Source organism: Budorcas taxicolor, chromosome 2, assembly GCF_023091745.1.
Source record: "Budorcas taxicolor isolate Tak-1 chromosome 2, Takin1.1, whole genome shotgun sequence".
In the NCBI taxonomy this organism is placed as follows: Eukaryota; Metazoa; Chordata; class Mammalia; order Artiodactyla; family Bovidae; genus Budorcas; species Budorcas taxicolor.
The window spans coordinates 18,981,539-19,003,631 of record NC_068911.1 but is presented as its reverse complement, the minus strand read 5'-3'; positions in this window follow the sequence as shown (position 1 = coordinate 19,003,631).

Genomic DNA, 22,093 nt, shown 5'->3' with positions numbered 1-22,093 from the left:
GATCAAACCAGTCAATCCTAAAGGAAATCAATCCTGAATATTTATTGGAAGGACTGATGCTGAAGCTGAAGCTCCAACACTTTGGCCACCTGATGTGAAGGGCCAACTCACCGGAAAAGATCCTGACGGTGAAAAAGACTGAAGGCAAAAAGAGAAGGTGGTGGCAGAGGATGAGATGGTTAGATAACATCAACAACTCCATGAACATGAATTTGAGCAAACTCTGGGAGATAGTAGAGGACAGAAGAGCCTGTGAGTTACAGTAAATGAGGTCGCATAGAGTCACACATGCCTTAGCAACTGAACAATAACAAAAATTTATTCCTTAAGGAAGATAAAACCATACTGGCTAAATACTCAGAGAAATTTGGGTGCCATGAAATGTATGCCACTGGATTAAAATGGTAGGTGCATTTTTTATATCAAGGGGAAAGAGAACTAAAATGATTATTGAATCATCTTTAAAAGAGCACACCCCTCTTTTAAAGAAAGAGCACTCCCCTGTTTTAAAGGCTTGAGGTCCCTGTTTCTGAAATGTAGATAGAGAACTTAATGATCTGAAAGCTTCCTTACAGCACTGAAATCTTACAGTTCTATGATATGTCAATTGTCCCATCAAATAAACTGGATCACTTTGCATTAGGCTTGATAGAAAGTGACAAAGATTTTTTTTTTAAAAAAAAAAGTAGCTTTAAAAATGGAAGTTTGGGAATTGTCTGGTGGTTCAGTGGCTGGGACTTGGCACTTTCACTGCAAGGGCCCAGGTTCAGTCCCTGGTTGTGGGAACTAAGATCCCACAAGCTGCTTGGTGCAGCCAGAGAAACAATGAAGTTTCTCTCTCTTGTGTAAAATGAAGAGGAAGGCCGTTCAATGCTGGTATGGTACTTCTGTCCCACAAAATCTTCAGGGACCGAGGTCTCTTCCTCTTGCATATCCACTGTGACCCAAGATGATGCCTAGATCTCCACGCAGCATATTTACGTTTCAAGCAGTGAATGGATAAATGAAGGTAAATTATCACTTTATTTTAAGAAAGCTGCCACATGACACTGATACATCACATTCCATTAATTAGGACTTAGTCAAATGACCACGCTTAATTGCAAAGAAAGCTGGGAAATTTCGTTTCCTTCCTCCATGTGATTGTGTTTCCATTACCAGTGAGGTGGGAGAAGAGAGAGTGGGGTCAACTATTGACATTTAACACACACACTTGTTTGTATAGAATAGATTGTTGAAACTAAGCAACATTTTTGCCAGAATGCAATATAAATGTTAGATGATAGCCCAAAGGAAAGGGAAACTATATTTCAGTTTTGTAAACAAATCCCATGAGAAATAAGTAATCCAAAAATTTTCAGTAACTAGTGATTCTTTATTCTTCTCAGAGGAAAACAAACTGATTCCCTTATCTTGGGCAAACTATTAATATTTCATTAAACCTCATAGTCCGTGTCCATAAAACAAAGATAATAGCTACTTTCTCAGATTTTTGTGAGAACGAGGACGCAATTAGTGATTCCCTATGTTGAAGCTGAAACTCCAAAACTTTGGCAACCTGATGCAAAGAGCTGACTCATTTGAAAAGACCCTAATACTGGGAAAGATTGAGGGCAGGAGGAGAAGGGGGCAACAGAGGATGAAATGGTTGGATGGCATCACTGACTCAATGGACATGGGTTTGGGTAGACTCCAGCAGTTGGTGATGGATATGGAGGCCTGGTGTGCTGCGGTTCATGGGGTCTCAAAGAGTTGGACACGGCTGAGCAACTGAACTGAACTGAACTGATGCAGGCAAATTTGTTGTTACAGATTTGGTTTTTAGAATAAATATTATGCAGTTTTATTTCATAAAGAAGTTTGTAAACCTAGAAAGAAATAGTATAAAATAGGACCCTTTTTGGAGAAGGCAATGGCACCCCACTCCAGTACTCTTGCTTGGAAAATCCCATGGATGGAGGAGCCTGGTAGGCTGCAGTCCATGGGGTTGCTAAGAGTCGGACACGACTGAGCGACTTCACTTTCACTTTTCACTTTCATGCATTGGAGAAGGAAATGGCAACCCACTCCAGTGTTCTTCCCTGGAGAATCCCAGGGACGGGGGAGCCTGGTGGGCTGCCGTCTATGGGGTCGCACAGAGTCGGACACGACTGAAGTGACTTAGCAGCAGCAGCAGCAGGACCCTTTTGGTATGGCAATGGTATCAGGGTTCTCCAGAGAAACAGAACCAACAAGATAATAAATTAACCAATTAATTAATTATAGGAATTTGTTCACATGCTCATAGAGTCTGAGAAGTCCCACAGTCTGCCATTTGCAAGTTGGAGACCCAGGAAAGCTGGTGGTTTAAGGTCTGGAATGGGAGCAAGGAGGAGGCAGAGGCTAGAACCAGTGATGTAAGTCTCTATTTGAATCTGAAAGCCTAGAAACAAGAGCATCACTGTCCCAGGGCAGGAGAAGAGAAGATGGATGTCTCAGTTCAAGTAGAAGGAGAGAGCAAACTCACCCTTTGTCCCTATTCTATTCTGTCTGGATCCTCAGAGAGCTGGATGGTGCCCACTCACACTGGGGAGGGCAATCTGCTTCACTCAGTTCACCAATTCTAATGCTAATCTTTTCTGGAAGCACCCTCACGGACACATTCAGAAATGATGTTTTACCAGCTATCAGGGCATCCCTTAGCCCAATCAAGTTGGCACATAAAATTAATCATTATAGCAACTCAATTTAAAAGGGCTTAAGACGTCCGAGGTCGGGGTGGCAGCCGGGAGGAGCCACCCCGCGTCTGAGGTCAGGGGAGACGGCCTGGAGGAGCCACCCGGTGCCCGAGGACGGGGACGGCAGCCGGGAAGAGCAACTCATATCCAAGGAGCGGTGGCTGCGCTGGCACAGGAGGGCCTAGAGGAGCTATCCCATGTTGAAGGTCAGGAAGGGCAGCAGTGAGGAGATACCCTTTGTCCAAGGTAAGGAGCAGCGGCTGTGCTTTGCTGGATCAGCCGTGAAGACATACTTCACGTCCAGGTAAGAGAAACCCAAGTAAGATGGTAGGTGTTGCAAGAGGGCATCAGAGGGCAGACTCACTGAAACCATACTCACAGAAAACTAGTCAATCTAATCACACTAGGATCACAGTCTTGTCTAACTCAATGAAACTAAGCCATGCCCTTGAGGCAACCCAAGACGGGCGGGTCATGGTGGAGAGGTCTGACAGAATGTGGTCCACTGGAGAAGGGAATGGCAAACCACTTCAATATTCTTGCCTTGAGAACCCCATGAACAGTATGAAAAGGCAAAATGATAGGATACTGAACAAGCAACTCCCCAGGTCAGTAGGTGCCCAATATGCTACTGGAGATCAGTGGAGAAATAACTCCAGAAAGAATGAAGGGATGGAGCCAAAGCAGAGACAATACCCCACTGTGGATGTGACTGGTGATAGAAGCAAGGTCTGATGCTGTAAAGAGCAATATTGCATAGGAACCTGGAATGTCAGGTCCATGAATCAAGGCAAATTGGAAGTGGTCAAACAGGAGATGGCAAGAGTGAATGTCGACATTCTAGGAATCAGCAAACTAAAATGGACTGGAATGGGTGAATTTAACTCAGATGACCATTATATCTACTACTGTGGGCAGGAATCCCTCAGAAGAAAAGGAGTAGCCATCATGGTCAACAAAAGAGTCTGAAATGCAGTACTTGGATGCTCAAAAACGATAGAATGATCTCTGTTCGTCTCCAAGGCAAACCATTCAGTATCACAGTAATCCAAGTCTATGCCCCAACCAGTAATGCTGAAGAAGCTGAAGTTGAATGGTTCTATGAAGACCTACAAGACCTATTGTAACTAACACCGAAAAAAGATGTCCTTTTCATTCTAGGGGACTGGAATGCAAAAGTAGGAAGTCAAGAAACACCTGGAGTAACAGGCAAATTTGGCCTTGGAATGTGGAATGAAGCAAGGCAAAGACTAATAGAGTTTTGCCAAGAAAATGCGCTGGTCATAGCAAACACCTGCTTCCAACAACACAAGAGAAGACTCTACACATGGACATCACCAGATGGTCAACACCAAAATCAGATTGATTATATTCTTTGCAGCCAAAGAGGGAGAAGCTCTATACAGTCAGCAAAAACAAGACCAGGAGCTGACTGTGGCTCAGATCATGAACTCCTTATTGCTAAATTCAGACTTAATTTGAAGAAAGTAGGGAAAACTGCTAGACCATTCAGGTATGACCTAAATCAAATCCCTTATGATTATGCAGTGGAAGTGAGAAATAGACTTAAGGGCCTAGATCTGATAGATAGAGTGCCTGATGAACTATGGATGGAGGTTCATGACATTGTACAGGAGACAGGGATCAAGACCATCCCCATGGAAAAGAAATGAAAAAAGCAAAACTGCTGTCTGAGGTGGCCTTACAAATAGCTGTGAAAATAAGAGAAGTGAAAAGCGAAGGAGAAAAGGAAAGATTCAAGCATCTGAATGCAGAATTCCAAAGAATAGCAAGAAGAGATAAGAAAGCCTTCTTCAGAGATCAATGCAAAGAAATAGAGGAAAAGAACAGAATGGGAAAGACTAGAGATCTCTTCAAGAAAATTAGAGATACCAAGGGAACATTTCATGCAAAGATGAGCTCGATAAAGGACAGAAATGGTATGGACCTAACAGAAGCAGAAGATATTAAGAAGAGGTGGCAAGAATACACAAAAGAACTGTACAAAAAAGATCTTCATGACCCAGCTAATCACAATGGTGTGATCACTCATCGAGAGCCAGACATCCTGGAATGTGAAGTCAAGTGGGCCTTAGAAAGCATCACTACAAACAAAGCTAGTGGAGGTGATGGAATTCCAGTTGAGCTATTTCAAATCCTGAAAGATGATGCTGTGAAAGTGCTGCACTCAATATGCCAGCAAATTTGGAAAACTCAGCAGTGGCCACAGGACTGGAAAAGGTCAGTTTTCATTCCAATCCCAAAGAAAGGCAATGCCAAAGAATGCTCAAACTACTGCACAGTTGCACTCATCTCACATGCTAGTAAAGTAATGCTCAAAATTCTCCAAGCCAGGCTTCAACAATACGTGAACCGTGAACTTCCAGATGTTCAAGCTGGTTTTCGAAAAGGCGGAGGAACCAGAGATCAAATTGCCAACACCCACTGGATCATGGAAAAAGCAAGAGAGTTCCAGAAAAACATCTATTTCTGCTTTATTGACTATGCCAAAGCCTTTGACTGTGTGGATCACAATAAACTGCCAAAAATCCTGAAAGAGATGGGCATACCAGACCACCTGACCTGCCTCTTGAGAAACCTCTATGCAGGTCAGGAAGCAACAGTTAGAACTGGACATGGAACAGCAGACTGGTTCCAAATAGGAAAAGGAGTACATCAAGGCTGTATATTGTCACCCTGCTTATTGAACTTACATGCAGAGTACATCATGAGAAATGCTGGACTGGAAGAAACACAAGCTGGAATCAAGATTGCTGGGAGAAATATCAATAACCTCAGATATGCAGATGACACCACCCTTATGGCATAAAGTGAAGAGGAACTAAAAAGCCTCTTGATGAAAGTGAAAGAGGAGAGTGAAAAAGTTGGCTTAAAGCTCAACATTCAGAAAACGAAGATCATGGCATCTGGTCCCATCACTTCATGGGAAATAGATGGGGAAACAGTAGAAAGTGTGTCAGACTTTATTTTTTTGGGCTACAAAATCACTGCAGATGGTGACTACAGCCATGAAATTAAAAGACGCTTACTCCTTGGAAGAAAGGTATGACCAACCTAGATAGCATATTCAAAAGCAGAGACATTATTTTGCCAGCAAAGGTCTGTCTAGTCAAGGCTATGGTTTTTCCAGTGGTCATATATGGATGTGAGAGTTGGACTGTGAAGAAGGCTGAGTGCTGAAGAATTGATGCTTTTGAACTGTGGTGTTGGAGAAGACTCTTGAGAGTCCCTTGGACTGCAAGGAGATCCAACCAGTCCATTCTGAAGGAGATCAACCCTGGGATTTCTTTGGAAGGAATAATGCTAAAGCTGAAACTCCAGTACTTTGGCCACCTCATGCGAAGAGTTGACTCACTGGAAAAGACTCTGATGCTGAAAGGGATTGGGGGCAGGAGGAGAAGGGGACGACAGAGGATGCGATGGCTGGATGGCATCACTGACTCGATGGACGTGAGTCTGAATGAACTCCGGAAGATGGTATTGGACAGGGAGGCCTGGCATGCTGCGATTCATAGGGTCGCAAAGAGTCGGACACGACTGAGCGAATGAACTGAACTGAACTGAACTGAAGCTTTTAAAAGGGACGTTAATTGATTAGCTATCAGAATGATTTCAGGAAAGGTTGGATTCAGTTGTTCAAGTGATAATATTAGGATTTTCTGCTTGTTCTCATCTTTGATTTAATTCCTTCTCTACAGATATAATTTTTATCCATGGTCTCCTCTGGTGACAAAGATGAATCCAAGGGACACTATTTTGCAATTTTATCCATCCTGGAAGAAAGGAACTGTTTCTTTTTCAACCCACCTTGGAAACTTCCGTGGGGATATTTGGGGCTTATAGTGATACATGAACCAACCACTAACTCGCCACTAGCCAGAACAAGCTTACTGACAATGTCTGATTGATTAACACCTGATGGGTTTTGATTGAATTGGCTTCCCATTTCAACATCAGATCCTATAACCAGAGAAGATGCTAGATAAATAATGCAACAGGTTGGGCATAAAAATGAGTTTCTATACCCTTTTATAAATTGAGGACTCGGGCTCTAGAGAAACTACGCAGATAATCTATTTCTGCCTCTCATTTTATGTACGAGCAGGACTAAAAGGTTAAGCGACTTGTCCAATGATATCGAGCTAGTTAGTGACACATCCGGGGTGAGACCCATTTCTTTTGACTCCAGTTCAGTGCCTTTCCCACTACATAGCTCTGACTCATTTTAAAGGATAACTAATCACACTCCGATTTGTGATAAAGCTGACCAGTAGTCTCTTTCCCTTGTTTAAGCCACTGATACTGTTCTCTCAAGTAATTTTCACTGTTTCTGATTTGGTGCATCACTTAGACTGCCAAAAACATGGGGCAGGAATCTAGTTCTATGAAAATCTGTAGTGTTTCACTGGAACACTTAGCAATAATATATTTGGGAATTTCATTTTTATTTCTTAGATCTGTAGCTTAAAAATTCCTCTAGAAAAATGTATTTGTTCAAATGAGCATAAATTAAAATATATTTTTCCTCTTGAGAGATGCAAATACACCTAAGAACCATTAGCAAATACAGTGAAGCAATATAACCTTCATAACCTCACTACCCAGGAATGATTACCATTAATACATTGGTGTATAACGATGTTGTGTAATGAATTATATTATAAATACTGTTCTGTAACTTGTCTTTTCACTTAACAATATGTTGCAAACATTTTTCGAGTCAACAATTATGTAACTACATCATCAGTTTGAGTATAGAACGTTTCATTATTTGAATAAATCCTTATTTATTTAACTATTCTCATGTTGAGGTATTGCAAGAAAGGGGACACCTTCTAGGGCCAGCAGGGGGCTTTTGACTAACACTCAGAAATGAATTATCTGAGGAGACATTCATACTGAAAAAGCAAGAGACAGTTTTGGAAAGGGAAGCCCCGGGGGAAGAGTAACAGGGTGAGGGAACCCAGGAGAACTGCTCTGCCATGTGGCTCGCAGTATCAGGGTTTATGGTAATGGGGTTAGTTTCTGGGTTTTCTCTGGCCAGTCACCTTTCTTGGCTCATATTTTGTCTGACTCAGGGTCCTTCCTGATGGCACATGTATCTCTCAGCCTAGATGGATACCAGTGTGAGGGCTTCTAGGAGGTTGCCAGGACATACCATCTCCTCCCCCCTCATTTTGGCTTTTCCTGAATTTTTCAAGTTAGTTTTACAAAACTATGAACTGGTGTCTCCTTCCTGCTTTTTGCCCAAATTTTCCTGGTTAGTTTTCAGAATACAGTGAATGTGTTCACAGTGAAAATGCAAATTTACCTGCACAGGGAGTTAAAGAACATAGAGCTGTGTTCTTTATCAGAACCTCCTATTATGAAACTACTCAAGCAAGGATTTATCACTGTGCCTGGCCAAGGTGGACAGTCTTGGTCAGCATTCCCTAACAGTAAGACATTTCCTTTTTTTCTTTTTTTTTTTTTTTTTCACTATTATGAACAATACAGTGATAAGTCTCCTGCAATGTATTTTTTGATATTTCAACCAAGATCCTTCAATTTTAAGGAACAGAAGTCAATCATGGCTAGCTTGAAAGCATGAAGCATTTGCTGGAATGATTTGTAACTTACAAATTTACAGACTTACAAATTTGCATCATAAACTAAATGACTAGACATCAGAAAGGAGATATATCTGGGAAACTCTGAAGATCAAAGTAGCAGGAAAGTCTATTGAGGCCATGGCCATGGACATGAATCAACTTCAAGTGTTTTCTGACCTTGAGTCACCTCCACTGAAGTCTAGGGAATAAGGTACGCAAAGTCTGCTGCTAAGTCGCTTCAGTCGTGTCTGACTCTGTGCGACCCCATAGACGGCAGCCCACCAGGCTCCTCTGTCGTCCCTGGGATTCTCCAGGCAAGAACCCTGGAGTGGGTTGCCATTTCCTTCTCCAATGCATAAAAGTGAAAAGTGAAAGTGAAGTCGCTCGGTTGTGTCCGACTCTTAGCAACCCCATGGACTGCAGCCTACCAGGCTCCTCCATCCATGGGATTTTCCAAGCAAGAGTACTGGAGTGGGGTGCCATTGCCTCTGCCGCCGCAAAGTTTACTTTGCTCCAAACCCACCATTTGGCCAAAAAGAGCACCTGGCATCTTTATCTACAGTCCTACCAAAGTCACAAAGAGACAGAATCATTTCCCAAATTAAAAATCAAGAATTTCAATTAGAAATAAAGGAAAGGATGCTGGACAACTCAAAATGACGCCATAATACCCCTGTCTGGCTATTTCTTTGATTAAATACCTAGAAATAAAATTAGGGGATATAGACTTATTTTTAAAATCTTCTAAATAATGCAAAAAAAAAATGCCTGTTGAAAAGCTAATACAGAGAAAGTTATTACTCATAATAATAGATTTAGTAATAGGTTGTTAGAAGAAATCCCAGAAGGCCTCTCTCAGTCGGCCTTTCCTGTTACATCTAAGAATTACCATCAAAACTAGAGTGAACATGAGTGGAATCATACACCAAAATCCATCACTCTTTGTTCTATGCAACATATAGCTAGTGCTTAAAGTAAGAGGTCCAAAAGAGAGGAGGGTGAATGCATTTTTTTTCTTTGTAAAAATAAAGAGAGAAAGAGAGAGGACTAAATGGAAACTTCTGAAATCAAATTCTTTTTTTTAAGAGAGTACTGATCATTTTGGCTGTACGGGGTCTTTGCTGCTGAGCAGGGACTTTCTCTAGTTGTGGCGAGAAGGAGATACTCTCCAGCTGTGGGGCATGGGCTTCTCACTGCAGTGGCTTCCCTTGCTGGGGAGCACTGGGCTCTAGGGCACCATGGGCGCTGGCGGGGGCATGGGCTTGGTAGTGGCAGGTGTCAGACCCCAGAGCGCATGCACAGTAGCTGTGATGTATGGGCTTAGCTGCCCCGTAGCATGTGGAATCTTTCTGCACCAGGGATTGAATACATGTCCCCTGCATTAGCAGGCAGATTCACTACCATTGACCCACCAGGGAAGTCCTGAACTCAGATTCTTATGTTTAAATACAATCATATGAAACTCAGGGAGACAGTTCGGCATCACTGTTTAGAACAAAGGATTTGGATCCAAATATCATCTAGTTTTAATTCAGGCTCTGTCACTTTTAAGCTTCTTCATTTCAAACAACCATCTTTGTTTCAGTTTCCTCATTGGAAAAATATGTCTAGCAAACTATTGTGAAGATTAAAAGAAGTAATTCTTATACAGATTAGGACATTTAGGAGAGTGGTTGGATTACTGCAAGTGCTCAACTAATATTAGCTCTTACTTTTATTACTAGTGGAATGAAATGGCTTCAGTTCTTCCTAAAAGAATGCAAGATTCCCTACTATTTCCCACCACTATCAGCAAATATTGGATTTGAAAAACTGTGCTAGAAAACTTATGGCTATGAAGGAATGGCTGGATGTTCTCCTAACACTGTGGAATAAATTTTACTTTCCCATCTTCTCCTGGTTGGTGCTATGAGAGATATTTGAAAGCCAACCTCCTTCCTTCACAGATACATAACTGTACTTCATTTTTTATTTGTTTTTACTTATTAAACAGAAACAGACTCACAGTCTTAGAGAACAAACTTATGGTTGTCAGGGGGAAAAATGGGGGGAAATCACAGTTAGGGAGTTTGGGATGGACAGGAACACACTGCTATGTTTAAAATGGATAACCAACAAGGACCAACAATATCGCACGTGGAACTCTGCTCAAAGTCATGTGGCAACCTGGATGGGAGCGGGATTTGGGGAGAACAGAAACATGCATATGTATGGCTGAGTCCCTTTGCTGTCCTACTGAAACTATCACTACATTGTTAATCAGCCATACTTCAATACAAAATAAAAAGTTTAATAAAAATATATTTTTAATGAAAGTAATTTGAAATAACATTGAGATGAATATCTATGTATCTGTGCTGTTGCTTGAGAAGTAGAGCATTAAACATCAGAATTTTGAGAGTCATCCCTGTGTCCCTTTCTGATCACGTCCTCTTTTTTTTTAGAGGCAAATGCTCCTCAGATTTTGTGTTATTCATTCCTTGCTTTACTTTATAGATTTTCCACAGAAGTATGCATTCCCAAACACTAGTTTTACCTGGTTTAGATAATATACAAAGAATCATAGGTAAATCAGTCTTTCATAGCTTACTTTTTGTGCTTAAAAATTTTTTTGAAAGATCTATACATGTGGCTTTGTAGTTCATTCGTTCTGATTGCTGCATAGCATTCTACTATACAACTGCACCTTAATTTATTTATAATTCCTTTGAAGATGGGCACTTGGAATACTGTTCTTTTGTTATTACAAATGCTGCTGCTCTAAAACATTATTAAACTTGTTTCCCAGGACACACGTGAAAAGTTTCTCTAGAATGTATACCCGTGAATGGAATCACTTGACCCTGATGGTATGCATGCTTAACTCTATCATGTAAGTGACAGACCCTTTCCTAAGTGGGTGTAACAGTTTATACAGCCAAAAGCCACGAACAAGACATCTTGTTCTACTATATCCTCACCACCCACTAGAATTTTAGACTTTTTCTTTCAATATTGCCAGTCTGATGAGATAGAATGGTGTCTCATTAAATCCTTTTCTTACATATCTTTATCTCCACTTACCTGGAGTTTTGGACCTAAGAATCAGGTCCTAATTCTTGTTATTGGCCTGAACCCTTTGTTTTGTACAAAAACCCAGAGCCCAGCTCTACTGCTTGCCTGACTTTGAGTATCCCAAATTCCAAGTATCTTACTTGCTGAACATAGAGGAAGATTTCCACGATCCAAACACATAGGTGTGGGTAATCTGGAACTTCTCAGGTTGACCATGAGCAACCTATAGCTTGGACTCATGGTCATATAAATTTCTTTGAAATATATCTTTTGCCACTGTCTAAGCCTCATCTGAGTGCTCTGCTAAGTTGCTTCAGTCCTGTCCAACTCTGTGTGACCCCATGGACTGCAGCCCGTCAGACTCCTCTGTCCATGGGACTCTCCAGGCAAGAGTACTGGAGTGGGTTGCCATTTCCTCTTCCAGGGGATCTTCCTGACCCCACTTACAAAACATGGTTGGATCTTCATAGACAGAATGGCTGAAAAATTAAAGTGGTTTATTAACTCTATAAGTTATAGAATCATAACTATATAAACCTATATTTATATATAATATATATGAAAATATATTTAGTTCCCATTTTATACATGTAATGTATATATGTGTGTGTGTGTAATGTATATGGAGATATGTATGTATGTGTATATTATTGCTGATGCTCAGTTGCTAAGTCATGACCGACTCTTCACCACTCCGTAGACTGCAGCATGCCAGGCTCCTCGGTCCTCTGCTATCTCCCAGAGTTTGCTCAAAGTCATGTCCATTGAGTCCCTGATGCCACATAACCATCTCATCATCTGCCACCCCTTCTCCTTCTGCCTTCACTCTTTCCCAGCATTAGGGTATTTTCCAATGAGTTGGCTCTTCACATCAGGTGGCCAAAGTATTGGAGCTTGAGCATCAGTCCTTCCAATGTATATTGAGGGTTAATTTCCTTGAGGATTGACTGGCTTGATCTCCTTGCATTCCAAGGGACTCTCAAGAGTCTTCTCCAGCACCACAATTTGAAAGAATCAATTCTTCAGTCCTCAGCCTTTTTTGTGGTCCAACTCTCACATCCATACATGACTGGTGGAAAAATCATAGCTTTGATTACATGGACCTTTGTTGGCAAATAATGTCTAGGTTTGTCATAGCTTTCCTTTCAAGAAGCAATTGTCTTTTAATTTCAGGGCTGCAGTCACCATCCAGAGTAGTTATCTATCTATATTTGTGTAACCTCTGTCCTTGTTTCAGAGTCCATTTCAATATGGTGGGAATTGTAGAAGATAAGGCCATTAGGGAATTACAGGTAATGGCTCTACTGATTAGGCACCGTGTTGCTTCAAGATGGAGGACTAACCTACAAACCACACTTTCGTGCTTAGATGTTGCTTAGATTTGTAGCCAATTTAGGTAAAATATCTCAAATCACTTTGTGATTTGAGAGCAGCCAGGTGATAGTGAAACCTGATCTGTAGATCCAAGAGAGATACCATAGGCTGCAGTTAAGTAATTAGAGACATAAGATTTTTAAAATTACCAACATGGAAGAAACCACACAGTTCTAGCCTGGCTTCTAGATTGCAGTTGTCATAGAGAAGCTCAGAGAAGAAAAGTGGTCATGTTAAGAAGTGAAATTCAAACCCAAGTTGAAGGTTTCAACTTCTGTAATTTGAAGCTTGCTAATATCTGTATGTGCAGATAATAAAGGAAAGATCATTTATTTCTTCAGTTATTCAGAGAATAAACATATGCTCCATCCTTTCTGTATGTTTCCACTTACTGACCAGCAATATTGTTGATGGTTTAGTTGCTGATTCACGTCCAACTCTTGCCACCTCATGGACTGTAGCCTGCCAGACTCCTCTGTCCATGGGATTCTCCAAGCAAGAATACTCAAGTGGGTTGCCATTTGAACTTAAACACTGGCATGGGGCTCCTTTGATTTTCTGAGCTTGGACTAAATTCCCTTCATCTCTCCCTCTGATCCTCTTTTGCTCTCCTTCAGGCCTCATCTGAAAGCCACTTCCTCATGAAGCCCTTTGTTGGACCCCTTGACCAGGGAGATTCAGTTGCTTTATGCACACTTGACATCATACATTTGCCCTCTTGTAACCTTCATCATCCTTATGATCATGTTCTTCCTTTGCAACTAGCAGAGATCAGGCCTGGCTTGCACACTACTGTATTCCCAGCACACAAATCAGTGCCTAGAACATCGTAGGTGCTGAGTTAGAGTGTGTTGAATAAAACAATGGGTAAATGAAGGATGAAAAGCAAGTTAGTACCAAGACTGAACATAGAAACTGAGTCTTCTCAGCAAAAGAGACACAGATGTATAGAACAGTCTTTTGGACTCTGTGGGAGAGGGTGAGGGTGGGATGATTTGGGAGAACAGCATTGTAACATGTATATTATCATATGTGAAACGGATCGCCGATCCAGGTTCGATGCATGAGACAGGGTGCTCAGGCCTGGTGCACTGGGATGACCCAGAGGGATGGGATGGGGAGGGTGGTGGGAGGGGGGTTCAGGATGGGGAATGCATGTAAGCCTGTGGCAGATTCATGTCAATGAATGGCAAAACCACTACAGTATTATAAAGTAATTAGCCTCCAATTAAAATAAATAAATTTATATTAAAAAAAAAGAAACTGAGTCTTCTGATTTTCAAGATTAACACATTCTTGCTACCCCCTATACTCATTTCAGCCTCTAAACTCTATTTAGGGCCTCTGAGGTGACACCAGTGATGAAGAACCTGGCTCCCAATGTGGGAGACATAAGAGATGTTCAGTCCCTAGCTTGGGAAGATCCCCTAGAGGAGGGGATGGCAACCCACTCCAGTATTCTTGCCGGGAGAATCCCATGGACAGAGGAGCTTAGTGGGCTACAGTCCATGGGGTTGCAAAGAGTCAGACACGACTGAAGTGACTTAGCACACCCAGGCTCTATTTAGGGATGCCCAGAGGATTCCATTTCCTCACTTCCCACGTGAATAACTGCCCTTTCACAATGGTTTTCTGGGAAAATTTCCCATTTATTTTTTGCCTGCTTTGGGACATGCCCGATGCATGGATTGAGGAACAAGGGGTGTGAATGCCACTCTTAAAGTGCTTCTTCTTCAAGAGGACAAGATAGGATACACACTCTAGAACCGGACTGCTCAGGTTCAAACCTCAACGCCCTCACTTACTAGAGGGAGAAACTTGAGTAAGAGATTTTACATCTCTCTGCCTCAGTTTCCTTATCGGTAAAGTGGATAATAACAGTGCCTATCTCATAGAGTTGCCATGAGAATCAAACAGTTAATATTTGTAAAGCATTAGAATGATGGGTGTTCATGGTAAACACTACATGAATACTAGGTATTACTATTGCCTTTTGGTTTGCTTTTGTCTTTTACAAAAAAGTTATGGATAGAAATGTAATTCTAGGAAAGTGTGCTTACTCCAGTATGATTTTCTTTCTTCTTTTGTTCGGTTCAGTTCAGTCGCTCAGTCGTGTCCAACACTTTGCGACCCCATGGACTGCAGCATGCCAGGCCTCCCTGTCCATCACCACCTTCTGAAGCCTGGTGAAACTCAGGTCCATTGCATTGGTGATGCCATCCAACCGTCTCATCCCTTGTCATCCCCTTTTCTTCCTGCCTTCAAGCTTTCCCAGCATCAGGGTCTTTTCCAATGAGTCAGCTCTTTGCATCAGGTGGCCAAAGTATTGGAGTTTCAGCTTCAGCATCAGTCCTTCCAATGAATATTCAGGACTGATTTCCTTTAGGATGGACTGGTTGGATCTCCTTGCAGTCCAAGGGACTCTCAAGAGTCTTCTCCAATATCACAGTTCAAAAGCATCAATTCTTTGGCACTCAGCTTTCTTTATAGTCCAACTCTCATATCCATACATGACTACTGGAAAAACCATAGCTTTGACTAAACAGAACTTTGTTGGCAAAGTAATGTCTCTGCTTTTTAATAAGCTGTCTAGGTTCCTTCTTCCAAGGAACAAATATCTTTTAATAGCATGGCTGCAGTCACCATCTGCAGTGATTTTGGAGCCCAAAAAATAACATCAAGATCAATAACGTTTAAATGTATTCAGCATCAATAATGTTCAAATGTATTAAACATTACTTTAAGTATAGTTGGTTTACAATATTGTGTTAATTTCTGCTGTACAGCAAAGTGATTCAGTTATACACAGATACATTCTTTTGCAGAGTCCTGAGTCATTTCATCATGGTTTATCACAGGATCTAGAATATGGTTCTCTGTGCTGTAGACTAGGACCTTGTTGTTAATCAGTTTTCATCTGCTAATCCCAAACTTCCCTATCCATCCTCCCTCATCCCCACCTCCTCCTTGACAACCACAAGTCTATTCTCTGTGTCTCTGAGTCTGTTTCATAGATAAGTTCATTTGTATCATATTTTAGTCTCCACATATAAGTGATATATGGCATGGTCTTTCAGACTCACTTGATTCAGGATGATAATCTCCAAGTCCATCTGTGCTGCAAATAACATTATTTCATTCATTTTTCTGGCTGAGTAGTGTTACATTTTGTATATGTTCCACATGTTTATCCATCCATCTGTGGATGGACATCCAGGTTGCTTCCATGTCTTGACTACTGTGAATAGTCCAGCACCATTTTCTTATCTTTTTTGTGCAGAGTTAAGGTAACCATGGCTGCCACAGTTTTGGTTAAGACGTGTGTCTGTCTCCATCCTTACTGACTGTGTGATGTTGCACAAATGCCTTATCCTCTCGAAATCTTGCTTTCCTCACCAGCAATAATAGCAGTAACAGCAGTAGTAATGCTCACCTTCATAGGCTTCCAAAAGAGTTAAAACAGAAAGGAAATTACCCAATGCTTCCTAATACATGGGAGAACCTCAGGAAATAGTTGCTTGTAGCAGTGGTACCCCAAAATGGGCATAGCTCCCAACTTCTGGGCCAGTGGTCCCACTGCTGGTCTTTCCTCCGGGAACTGACCAGCCCTGGAAAATCAGTGTGCTTTCTTAATGTTAAAAGGAAATACCTTCAACACTAATGCTGCATTTGTAGGCAACAAAGCTTAGCTAGTTTCCTGTTGATCTAAGTTTTCAACAGATGTTAAAAGTTAACTGAGCACCTTACCAGGCATTTCATTATACATCATGGGGGCAATAGTGATGGGTTTGATTTCCTCCTTCAGGTCAATTAAAAGGAAAAAGAGACTCAAATTTATCGAAGATCAAAAGATGGTAAAATGGAAATTGCCCTTTCTGGACATATTTTATAAATGGAGTCATACAATGTATATCTTTAACTTAACATTATGTTTCCAAGTTTCTTCCATGTTGTTGCACATATCAATATTACACTCCTTTTTATGATCAAATAGTATTTTGCTGTATGGACATACCATGGGTCTGCGAGTGGGATGGAGTTGAACTCTAACCAGACGTAAGGAATGCTATTGGGATGTTAGTAAAAGTGCTTTAAAGTTGGATTATTGTGATGCTTTCACAACCCAGAAAGTTTATTAAAACCTATTAAAGTATATACTTAACACCAATTAATTTTATGGTGCGTAAGCCATACCTCAGTAAAATTGCTAATAAAAACAAAGTGCAAAGAGCACTCAGGGTTGGAAAATCATTTCTGGGTTTGGATATTAAGTAAGGCTTCCTGGAAGAGATGTCGTGGGTGATAGTTTGATACATTGTATTGGAACAAGTTCTAGATAACCTGGATCAGTGCCTGCTATAAGCCAATCATGTGTTACCCACTTAATTGCCAAGAAGACCCAGTTTTATAGATGAAGTAGCCTATATCTGGGCTTCCCTGGTGGCTCAGCAGTGAAGAATTTGCCTGCTAATGCAGGAGAAGTGGGTTCAATCTCTGAGTCAGGAAGATCCCCTGGAGAAGGAAATGGCAGCCCACTCCAGTATTCTTGACTGGAAAATCCCATGGACGGAGGAGCTTGGTGTGCTACAGTCCTGGGGTAGCAAAAGAGTCAGACAGGACTTAGCAACTAACAACAACAGCCTACATCTAGATGACAAGTGAGTTGCTCAGGGTTGCCCAAGGAGCACGTGGGGCAATGAAGCCAGAGGCCACCTCTTGACTGCATCAAAGTCCATGCCTGCCGCTTCTGTAGAATCCTGCCTCTGGCCTCAACTCCTAAATCTCTGGCTGGGAGTATGAGGAAGCAGTGATTTTGTGAACAATCTGTCATCATCTGGCTTCCTGAAAGATGGCCTAATCTGCCACTATCTAACTGAATTCAAACATCAGGGAGAGGCAACATAATAAACAAACCCTTCTAACCGTGCTGCTTAAGGCAAATGAACTGCTCAGATATGAAATCAGAATTGCACTCTCAAAGTGCAGGGGAGCTGGAGGACACATCATGCCATTGTACTATCACGTTGATTCCAATTACATCTTCACCTTCAGCCTGACGATGTGACATTATACTTCTCGGTCACTGGCTGCAGAAGCTCCTATCCTTTTATTTCTCTCATTATATATGAGCCTTGCTGTACTCCATCGATCTCTGCAAATACTCTGCTGTTTACAATTTTTATAATCTCTGTGTAATCTGCGGAAGGAATTGGATTCCTACAAGGGCAGCTGAATTTTCAGCACTGCTGGGGTGAGGGGAAAATGGGGGAGCTGAGACTCGGAAAGTCTGCACCCCTTTCAAATGCAGGCTCTTTTTTATTTTCCAGTTAAAGCTGACCTTTTCTCTCAGGCTTGAAAGGTTAAGTCCTAATTTGTTTGGATACTGTAACAGAAAGGATATGGTTCCTTTAAATGAAGCAAGACTATTAGAGTCACACCTTGCTGACCCCTTAGGTTCCATCACTGTCTTGGCTGGTGATTATTTCATTCCAGAAAATAAGGATGAAGAGGTTCTCATATCTTTAAAAAAATCACTCTCTTATGGAAACACCACACATACACACACACGCACCCCTCAGAGTCTATGGTTTATGCTATTTTTATATGATAATTTTCACACTTTTCCATCAGTGAAAGTACATGGAAAGGAAAAGAACTTTACTGTCTTCTTATCTTGATTCTGTCACTCTCTAACTTTGGGTAAAGTAACTTCTCTGATTCTTAGTTGCCCCACATTTGAAATTTACATTATAAAGTTGTTATGAGGATACATTCATAAATTTGTAAAATTCTTTGTTGGCACAGAGTAAGCATTCAGGCTTGTTAGCTATATAAAAGGAGAAAAAAAAAAATGATACACAGATACTATCTTGCCAAAGCTTAGAGGATGGGGGGGAAGGTGGCCATTTCAGATTTTTCTCAGAAAAGTAATACCTTGGAAAGAAAGGAGTCATATCAAAGAGAATGACCTTGAGGCCTGAGTGACACAGAAGCTATAGTGCAGACTAGAATTTGTAAGCTACGGCATCCCTCAAAACCGAGATTCCACCTGTGAGACCCAAGTGTTCAATGACAGCTGAATGGATTTTTACTCTTTTTAAAGAAGTGAAGGGGGTTATCTTAACATTTGTTCTTGTGTTGTTCAGCCACTAAGTCATGTCCCACTCTTTGTGACTCCATGAACTGCAGCACACCAGGCTTCCTTGTCCTCCACGATTTCCCAGAGTTTGCTCAGTCTTATGTCCATTGAGTTGGTGATGCTGTCTAACCATCTTATCCTCTGCCGCCCTCTTCTCCTTTTGCCTTCAATCTTTCAGCATCAAGGTCTTTTCCAATGATTCAGCGCTTTGCATCAGCTGACAAAAGTATTGGAGCTTCAAATTCAGCATCAGCCCTTCCAATGAATAGTCAGGGTTGATTTCCTTTATGGATTGACTGGTTTGATCTCCTTGCAACCCAAGGGATTCTCAAGAGCCTTCTTCAGTACCACAATTCGAAAGCATCAGTTCTTCAGCACTCAGCCTGCAACTAAGCACAGCACAGCCTTCTTTATGATCCAATTCTCACATCCATACATGACTACTGGAAAAATCATAGCTTTGACCATATGGTTCTTTTGTTCTTATTCTAGTGATAGTTTTCAGATTAAAATACCTATAAGTTTTCAACACTAAGAAACTATTGAAAATAAATCTATTTCATAGAAATAACTAAAATAATAATATAACTCTTCAAGCATTGCTAGAAAAAGATGTTGAAAAAACCCCCAATGTATTTAGGGAACAGTATCAAAAGACAGGAGTTTTCTGGTGACTCAGAGTTAAAAGAACCTGCCTGCCAATGAAAGAGACACAGATTCAATCCCTGGGTCAGAAAGATCCCCTAGAGAAGGAAATGGCAAGCCACTCCAGTATTCTTGCCTGGGAAATCCCACGCACAGAGGAGCTTGGCGGGCTACAGTCCATGGAGTTGCAAAGAGTTGGACACAACTGAACAACTCACACTTTCACTTTTCTCTTTCACCAGTATGTGGGATCCAGGCATCAGGAGTACTTCCTTGATCAGGGCATCATATTAACTTGTAAGATGGTCACATTCCCAGGTTAGCAGTTAAGCTGGGGACTGTGCACCGCCATATGCACATATTTTGAGATGACACACCTCTTTCTACTGTTGCCTGTCTCCTTGCTCACTAGCTTCAGGATGTAAGCTGTCAGGGGCTTGAGAATGGCAGCAAGGAAACCAGCTGTGGATGAAGACATGTGCTGGGTATATGGCCCTCTCACAGAAGGTGGTCCGTGCAGCTCAGCTCATACAGAGCGAGAGCTACTCTGCTCCCTAAGCTTATAGTAATTTGAGTAGCTCCCTTTTCCAAACCTGGTATTTGCGGGGTTTACTCGGATTATGCATGAGCTTGGTCATTCAGTTGTGTTCGACTCTGTGTCATCTCATGGACTGTAGCTCACCAGGCCTCTCTGTCCATGGGATTTGCCAGGCAAGGATACTGGAGTGGGTTGCCATTTCCTCCTCCAGGAGATCTTCCCGATCCAAGGATTGAACCAGAATCTCCTGTATATCCTGCATTTCAGGCAATATGCCTGCTGAGGCATATTGGCCCAGCTCAGTTCTCTAACTGAAAGTCTAAAGACACCTGATCTCAGTCCCACCCACTGATTCCCATGATTTGGTCCTTCAGTGGCCAGAAAGAAGCCTTTGTGATACTCGATTAGTGGTTGGTGCCTACTTGGCCGTGATCAGATCTGGGGTCTCAAAAAAATGTATGGTAGGAACTCTGCCACCGTAATGACTAGACTTTTCTTTTGCAGGAACTCTAACTTTCTTTTTGACCTTATCATGGTAGAAATAAATATGTTTCGATGGAAAACTTTGCCTTATGTGGAGCATATTACTCCAGCTTGGGAGATATGGCCTCCCCATGTATATGCTGTAGCACACAGACTTACTGTGTTCTTGCAAACCAAGATCCACAAAGTTAAAACCCGTTTCACAGAGGGATGCTCTCATCCAAGTTCTCTCCTACAAATCCTTTCTGTTAGGGACAGTTTATTCATTAGCAACCACAGTTTAGAGAGCCAGGAGAACACAGAAATCTGAGGTTGAATTACATGCAAAGGGAAGATTTTTTTTTAAATCTTTCAGAATATAAATATTTAAAAATCCAACTACTTAGTTTTGTATCAATAGGAAAATCATCCAAACAGTTAACCTCATAGAGTTTGGCATCCCAACCAATCTTGAAGAGCACTGACAATTCTTCAAATTCTAGGAACTTTACAAACTCAGAAACAAAAGAAAAGTGGCTCTCAGGAATGTGGGAAGTAGAGAGAGGTTGATAAAAAAGGTACAATCAATAGTGAGATGAAAAAGGTCTGCCAACCTAAAGTCTAACAAAGTGACTCAAAGTTGATAACATTATACTGTACAATCAAAAGTTGCTAAGAGTAGAACTTAAATGTTTTCACCAAAACTAACTAACTAAATAAAAGTATGTAAAAAAAAAATTCTAGGAACTTCATAGATCTTATTTGGACATTTGACATAACTCAACTCAGTAGACATGTATGGGAGAAATGGATGCTGCCCAAATAGAAGGTGACTTGGTGGAATACCCATGCTTGCCTCCACATAATTTATATAAGTAATAAAATGTGTTCATTGTGGAAAACCAAGTGTACAGAATACAAAAATTTCTAAAATCTTACTCCACAAACAGAAACTCTGTCAATATTTAGTATATTTCCCTATAGGGTCTAACCTTCCTCTCTCTGCATGTAGATACAGAAATAATAGACATAAGTATCCATATATATACATAAGTATATACACATATACACACACACTTTTTGTTTTTAACACAATTAAGATTATAGAATATACAATATATCCTAGCTTACATTCAGATATTTTGCACAATAAAACACCATATGCATTACCTTGTGTTACTAAATATCCTCTGCAATGTGCTTTTAATGGCTTAATAATATTTCATTGTATGTCCATACCATAATTTATTTCACAAATCTCCTATTGTGAATAATTTTAAAATTTATCACTATTATAAATACTGCTGTGATAATATCACGTGTGCATTTCTGAATATTTTCTTTGGATACATTCCTGGAAACAGAATTACTAAGGGAGAGAATATAAACACCTGCATAAGCCTTTTGATATATCTTGCCAAATTACCCTCAAGAAAGGATAAAACAATTTATTCGCCTACCATCAGTGAATGTGTTATCTCACCACACTCAACAACAAGAGGCATTCCATATATAATCTCACTGTTTGTCAGTTTGATAGATGAATAATGGC